We start from the raw sequence: 8,044 nt of genomic DNA, 5'->3' as shown, positions 1-8,044 counted from the left end.
GTCTCACTACCCAGTGTCTCACTGTCTCACTACCCAGTGTCTCACTGCCTCACTACCCAGTGTCTCACTACCCAGTGTCTCACTGTCTCACTACCCAGAGTCTTGCTGTCTCACTACCCAGAGTCTCACTGTCTCACTACCCAGAGTCTCACTGTCTCACTACCCAGTGTCTCACTGTCTCATTACCCAGAGTCACACTGTCTCACTACCCAGAGTCTCACTGTCTCACTACCCAGTGTCTCACTGTCTCACTACCTAGAGTCTCATTACCAGTGTTTCATTACCCAGTCTCTCACTACATGTGTCTCACCATTCAGTGTCTCACTACCCAGTGTCTCACTAGCAGTGTCTGACTAGCAGTGTCTCACTACCCAGTGTCTCAATACCCAATGTCTCACTACCCAGTGTCTCACTACCCAGTGTCTCACTACCCAATGTCTCACTACCCAGTGTCTTACTACCCAGGGTCTCACTACCCAGTGTCTCACTACCCCAGTGTCTCTCTACCCAGTGTCTCACTACCCAGTGTCTCACTACCCCAGTGTCTCACTACCCAGCGTCTGACTAGCAGTGTCTCACTACCGAGTGTCTCACTACCCAGTGTCTCACTACCCAGTGTCTCACTGCACAGTGTTTCACTACCCGTGTCTCACTAGCAGTGTCTCACTACCCCAGAGTCTCACTACCCCAGTGTCTCACTACGCAGTGTCTCACTAGCAGTGTCTCACTACCGAGTGTCTCACTACCCAGTGTCTCACTACCCAGTGTCTCACTACACAGTGTTTCACTACCCGTGTCTCACTACCCAGTGTCTCACTACCCAGTGTCTCACTACCCCGTGTCTCACTGTCTCACTACCCAGAGTCTCACTGCCTCACTACCCAGTGTCTCACTACCCAGAGTCTCACTGTCTCACTACGCAGTGTCTCACTGTCTCACTACCCAGTGTCTCACTGCCTCACTACCCAGTGTCTCACTACCCAGTGTCTCACTACCCAATGTCTCACTACCCAGCGTCTCACTACCCAGCGTCTCGCTACCCAGTGTCTCACTACCCCAGTGTCTCACTACCCCAGTGTCTCACTACCCAATGTCTCACTACCAGTGTCTGACTAGCAGTGTCTTACTACCCAGGGTCTCACTACCCAGTGTCTCACTACCCAGTGTCTCACTAGCAGTGTCTCACTACCCCCGTGTCTCACTACCCCAGTGTCTCACTACCCCAGTGTCTCACTACCCAGTGTCTCACTACACAGTGTTTCACTACCCGTGTCTCACTACCCAGTGTCTCACTACCCAGTGTCTCACTACCTCACTACCCAGTGTCTCACTACCCAGAGTCTCACTGTCTCACTACCCAGTGTCTCACTGTCTCACTACCCAGTGTCTCACTGCCTTACTACCCAGTGTCTCACTACCCAGTGTCTCACTGTCTCACTACCCAGAGTCTCGCTGTCTCACTACCCAGAGTCTCACTGTCTCACTACCCAGAGTCTCACTGTCTCACTACCCAGTGTCTCACTGTCTCACTACCCAGAGTCTCACTGTCTCACTACCCAGTGTCTCACTACCCAGTGCCTCACTGTCTCATTACCCAGAGTCTCACTGTCTCACTATCCAGAGTCTCACTGTCTCACTACCCAGAGTCTCATTACCAGTGTTTCATTACCCAGTCTCTCACTACATGTGTCTCACCATTCAGTGTCTCACTACCCAGTGTCTCACTAGCAGTGTCTGACTAGCAGTGTCTCACTACCCAGTGTCTCACTACCCAATGTCTCACTACCAGTGTCTGACTACCTGTGTCTCACTACCCAGTGTCTCACTACCCCAGTGTCTCACTACCCCAGTGTCTCACTACCCCAGTGTCTCACTACACAGTGTCTCACTAGCAGTGTCTCACTACCGAGTGTCTCACTACCCAGTGTCTCACTACCCAGTGTCTCACTACACAGTGTTTCACTACCCGTGTCTCACTACCCAGTGTCTCACTACCCAGTGTCTCACTACCCAGTGTCTCACTGTCTCACTACCCAGAGTCTCACTGCCTCACTACCCAGTGTCTCACTACCCAGAGTCTCACTGTCTCACTACCCAGTGTCTCACTGTCTCACTACCCAGTGTCTCACTGCCTCACTACCCAGTGTCTCACTACCCAGTGTCTCACTGTCTCACTACCCAGAGTTTTGCTGTCTCACTACCCAGAGTCTCACTGTCTCACTACCCAGAGTCTCACTGTCTCACTACCCAGTGTCTCACTGTCTCATTACCCAGAGTCGCACTGTCTCACTACCCAGAGTCTCACTGTCTCGCTACCCAGTGTCTCACTGTCTCACTACCTAGAGTCTCATTACCAGTGTTTCATTACCCAGTCTCTCACTACATGTGTCTCACCATTCAGTGTCTCACTACCCAGTGTCTCACTAGCAGTGTCTGACTAGCAGTGTCTCACTACCCAGTGTCTCACTACCCAATGTCTCACTACCCAGTGTCTCACTACCCAGTGTCTCACTACCCAATGTCTCACTACCCAGTGTCTTACTACCCAGGGTCTCACTACCCAGTGTCTCACTACCCCAGTGTCTCTCTACCCAGTGTCTCACTACCCAGTGTCTCACTACCCCAGTGTCTCACTACCCAGCGTCTGACTAGCAGTGTCTCACTACCGAGTGTCTCACTACCCAGTGTCTCACTACCCAGTGTCTCACTGCACAGTGTTTCACTACCCGTGTCTCACTAGCAGTGTCTCACTACCCCAGAGTCTCACTACCCCAGTGTCTCACTACGCAGTGTCTCACTAGCAGTGTCTCACTACCGAGTGTCTCACTACCCAGTGTCTCACTACCCAGTGTCTCACTACACAGTGTTTCACTACCCGTGTCTCACTACCCAGTGTCTCACTACCCCGTGTCTCACTGTCTCACTACCCAGAGTCTCACTGCCTCACTACCCAGTGTCTCACTACCCAGAGTCTCACTGTCTCACTACGCAGTGTCTCACTGTCTCACTACCCAGTGTCTCACTGCCTCACTACCCAGTGTCTCACTACCCAGTGTCTCACTACCCAATGTCTCACTACCCAGCGTCTCACTACCCAGCGTCTCGCTACCCAGTGTCTCACTACCCCAGTGTCTCACTACCCCAGTGTCTCACTACCCAATGTCTCACAAACCAGTGTCTGACTAGCAGTGCCTTACTACCCAGGGTCTCACTACCCAGTGTCTCACTACCCAGTGTCTCACTAGCAGTGTCTCACTACCCCCGTGTCTCACTACCCCAGTGTCTCACTACCCCAGTGTCTCACTACCCAGTGTCTCACTACACAGTGTTTCACTACCCGTGTCTCACTACCCAGTGTCTCACTACCCAGTGTCTCACTACCTCACTACCCAGTGTCTCACTACCCAGAGTCTCACTGTCTCACTACCCAGTGTCTCACTGTCTCACTACCCAGTGTCTCACTGCCTTACTACCCAGTGTCTCACTACCCAGTGTCTCACTGTCTCACTACCCAGAGTCTCGCTGTCTCACTACCCAGAGTCTCACTGTCTCACTACCCAGAGTCTCACTGTCTCACTACCCAGTGTCTCACTGTCTCACTACCCAGAGTCTCACTGTCTCACTACCCAGTGTCTCACTACCCAGTGCCTCACTGTCTCATTACCCAGAGTCTCACTGTCTCACTACCCAGAGTCTCACTGTCTCACTACCCAGAGTCTCATTACCAGTGTTTCATTACCCAGTCTCTCACTACATGTGTCTCACCATTCAGTGTCTCACTACCCAGTGTCTCACTAGCAGTGTCTGACTAGCAGTGTCTCACTACCCAGTGTCTCACTACCCAATGTCTCACTACCAGTGTCTGACTACCTGTGTCTCACTACCCAGTGTCTCACTACCCCAGTGTCTCACTACCCCAGTGTCTCACTACCCCAGTGTCTCACTACACAGTGTCTCACTAGCAGTGTCTCACTACCGAGTGTCTCACTACCCAGTGTCTCACTACCCAGTGTCTCACTACACAGTGTTTCACTACCCGTGTCTCACTACCCAGTGTCTCACTACCCAGTGTCTCACTACCCAGTGTCTCACTGTCTCACTACCCAGAGTCTCACTGCCTCACTACCCAGTGTCTCACTACCCAGAGTCTCACTGTCTCACTACCCAGTGTCTCACTGTCTCACTACCCAGTGTCTCACTGCCTCACTACCCAGTGTCTCACTACCCAGTGTCTCACTGTCTCACTACCCAGAGTCTTGCTGTCTCACTACCCAGAGTCTCACTGTCTCACTACCCAGAGTCTCACTGTCTCACTACCCAGTGTCTCACTGTCTCATTACCCAGAGTCGCACTGTCTCACTACCCAGAGTCTCACTGTCTCGCTACCCAGTGTCTCACTGTCTCACTACCTAGAGTCTCATTACCAGTGTTTCATTACCCAGTCTCTCACTACATGTGTCTCACCATTCAGTGTCTCACTACCCAGTGTCTCACTAGCAGTGTCTGACTAGCAGTGTCTCACTACCCAGTGTCTCACTACCCAATGTCTCACTACCCAGTGTCTCACTACCCAGTGTCTCACTACCCAATGTCTCACTACCCAGTGTCTTACTACCCAGGGTCTCACTACCCAGTGTCTCACTACCCCAGTGTCTCTCTACCCAGTGTCTCACTACCCAGTGTCTCACTACCCCAGTGTCTCACTACCCAGCGTCTGACTAGCAGTGTCTCACTACCGAGTGTCTCACTACCCAGTGTCTCACTACCCAGTGTCTCACTGCACAGTGTTTCACTACCCGTGTCTCACTAGCAGTGTCTCACTACCCCAGAGTCTCACTACCCCAGTGTCTCACTACGCAGTGTCTCACTAGCAGTGTCTCACTACCGAGTGTCTCACTACCCAGTGTCTCACTACCCAGTGTCTCACTACACAGTGTTTCACTACCCGTGTCTCACTACCCAGTGTCTCACTACCCCGTGTCTCACTGTCTCACTACCCAGAGTCTCACTGCCTCACTACCCAGTGTCTCACTACCCAGAGTCTCACTGTCTCACTACGCAGTGTCTCACTGTCTCACTACCCAGTGTCTCACTGCCTCACTACCCAGTGTCTCACTACCCAGTGTCTCACTACCCAATGTCTCACTACCCAGCGTCTCACTACCCAGCGTCTCGCTACCCAGTGTCTCACTACCCCAGTGTCTCACTACCCCAGTGTCTCACTACCCAATGTCTCACTACCAGTGTCTGACTAGCAGTGCCTTACTACCCAGGGTCTCACTACCCAGTGTCTCACTACCCAGTGTCTCACTAGCAGTGTCTCACTACCCCCGTGTCTCACTACCCCAGTGTCTCACTACCCCAGTGTCTCACTACCCAGTGTCTCACTACACAGTGTTTCACTACCCGTGTCTCACTACCCAGTGTCTCACTACCCAGTGTCTCACTACCTCACTACCCAGTGTCTCACTACCCAGAGTCTCACTGTCTCACTACCCAGTGTCTCACTGTCTCACTACCCAGTGTCTCACTGCCTTACTACCCAGTGTCTCACTACCCAGTGTCTCACTGTCTCACTACCCAGAGTCTCGCTGTCTCACTACCCAGAGTCTCACTGTCTCACTACCCAGAGTCTCACTGTCTCACTACCCAGTGTCTCACTGTCTCACTACCCAGAGTCTCACTGTCTCACTACCCAGTGTCTCACTACCCAGTGCCTCACTGTCTCATTACCCAGAGTCTCACTGTCTCACTACCCAGAGTCTCACTGTCTCACTACCCAGAGTCTCATTACCAGTGTTTCATTACCCAGTCTCTCACTACATGTGTCTCACCATTCAGTGTCTCACTACCCAGTGTCTCACTAGCAGTGTCTGACTAGCAGTGTCTCACTACCCAGTGTCTCACTACCCAATGTCTCACTACCAGTGTCTGACTACCTGTGTCTCACTACCCAGTGTCTCACTACCCCAGTGTCTCACTACCCCAGTGTCTCACTACCCCAGTGTCTCACTACACAGTGTCTCACTAGCAGTGTCTCACTACCGAGTGTCTCACTACCCAGTGTCTCACTACCCAGTGTCTCACTACACAGTGTTTCACTACCCGTGTCTCACTACCCAGTGTCTCACTACCCAGTGTCTCACTACCCAGTGTCTCACTGTCTCACTACCCAGAGTCTCACTGCCTCACTACCCAGTGTCTCACTACCCAGAGTCTCACTGTCTCACTACCCAGTGTCTCACTGTCTCACTACCCAGTGTCTCACTGCCTCACTACCCAGTGTCTCACTACCCAGTGTCTCACTGTCTCACTACCCAGAGTCTTGCTGTCTCACTACCCAGAGTCTCACTGTCTCACTACCCAGAGTCTCACTGTCTCACTACCCAGTGGCTCACTGTCTCATTACCCAGAGTCGCACTGTCTCACTACCCAGAGTCTCACTGTCTCACTACCCAGTGTCTCACTGTCTCACTACCTAGAGTCTCATTACCAGTGTTTCATTACCCAGTCTCTCACTACATGTGTCTCACCATTCAGTGTCTCACTACCCAGTGTCTCACTAGCAGTGTCTGACTAGCAGTGTCTCACTACCCAGTGTCTCACTACCCAATGTCTCACTACCCAGTGTCTCACTACCCAGTGTCTCACTACCCAATGTCTCACTACCCAGTGTCTTACTACCCAGGGTCTCACTACCCAGTGTCTCACTACCCCAGTGTCTCTCTACCCAGTGTCTCACTACCCAGTGTCTCACTACCCCAGTGTCTCACTACCCAGCGTCTGACTAGCAGTGTCTCACTACCGAGTGTCTCACTACCCAGTGTCTCACTACCCAGTGTCTCACTGCACAGTGTTTCACTACCCGTGTCTCACTAGCAGTGTCTCACTACCCCAGAGTCTCACTACCCCAGTGTCTCACTACGCAGTGTCTCACTAGCAGTGTCTCACTACCGAGTGTCTCACTACCCAGTGTCTCACAACCCCGTGTCTCACTGTCTCACTACCCAGAGTCTCACTGCCTCACTACCCAGTGTCTCACTACCCAGAGTCTCACTGTCTCACTACGCAGTGTCTCACTGTCTCACTACCCAGTGTCTCACTGCCTCACTACCCAGTGTCTCACTACCCAGTGTCTCACTACCCAATGTCTCACTACCCAGCGTCTCACTACCCAGCGTCTCGCTACCCAGTGTCTCACTACCCCAGTGTCTCACTACCCCAGTGTCTCACTACCCAATGTCTCACTACCAGTGTCTGACTAGCAGTGTCTTACTACCCAGGGTCTCACTACCCAGTGTCTCAATACCCAGTGTCTCACTAGCAGTGTCTCACTACCCCCGTGTCTCACTACCCCAGTGTCTCACTACCCCAGTGTCTCACTACCCAGTGTCTCACTACACAGTGTTTCACTACCCGTGTCTCACTACCCAGTGTCTCACTACCCAGTGTCTCACTACCTCACTACCCAGTGTCTCACTACCCAGAGTCTCACTGTCTCACTACCCAGTGTCTCACTGTCTCACTACCCAGTGTCTCACTGCCTTACTACCCAGTGTCTCACTACCCAGTGTCTCACTGTCTCACTACCCAGAGTCTCGCTGTCTCACTACCCAGAGTCTCACTGTCTCACTACCCAGAGTCTCACTGTCTCACTACCCAGTGTCTCACTGTCTCACTACCCAGAGTCTCACTGTCTCACTACCCAGTGTCTCACTACCCAGTGCCTCACTGTCTCATTACCCAGAGTCTCACTGTCTCACTACCCAGAGTCTCACTGTCTCACTACCCAGAGTCTCATTACCAGTGTTTCATTACCCAGTCTCTCACTACATGTGTCTCACCATTCAGTGTCTCACTACCCAGTGTCTCACTAGCAGTGTCTGACTAGCAGTGTCTCACTACCCAGTGTCTCACTACCCAATGTCTCACTACCAGTGTCTGACTACCTGTGTCTCACTACCCAGTGTCTCACTACCCCAGTGTCTCACTACCCCAGTGTCTCACTACCCCAGTGTCTCACTACCCCAGTGTCTCACTAGCA

The sequence above is a fragment of the Petromyzon marinus genome, unplaced genomic scaffold, assembly GCF_048934315.1.
Source record: "Petromyzon marinus isolate PM22_M1 ecotype Great Lakes invasive population unplaced genomic scaffold, UKy_Petmar_22M1.pri1.0 PM_Scaffold_16, whole genome shotgun sequence".
NCBI classification, from domain to species: Eukaryota; Metazoa; Chordata; class Hyperoartia; order Petromyzontiformes; family Petromyzontidae; genus Petromyzon; species Petromyzon marinus.
Note: the sequence above shows the minus strand (reverse complement) of the source record.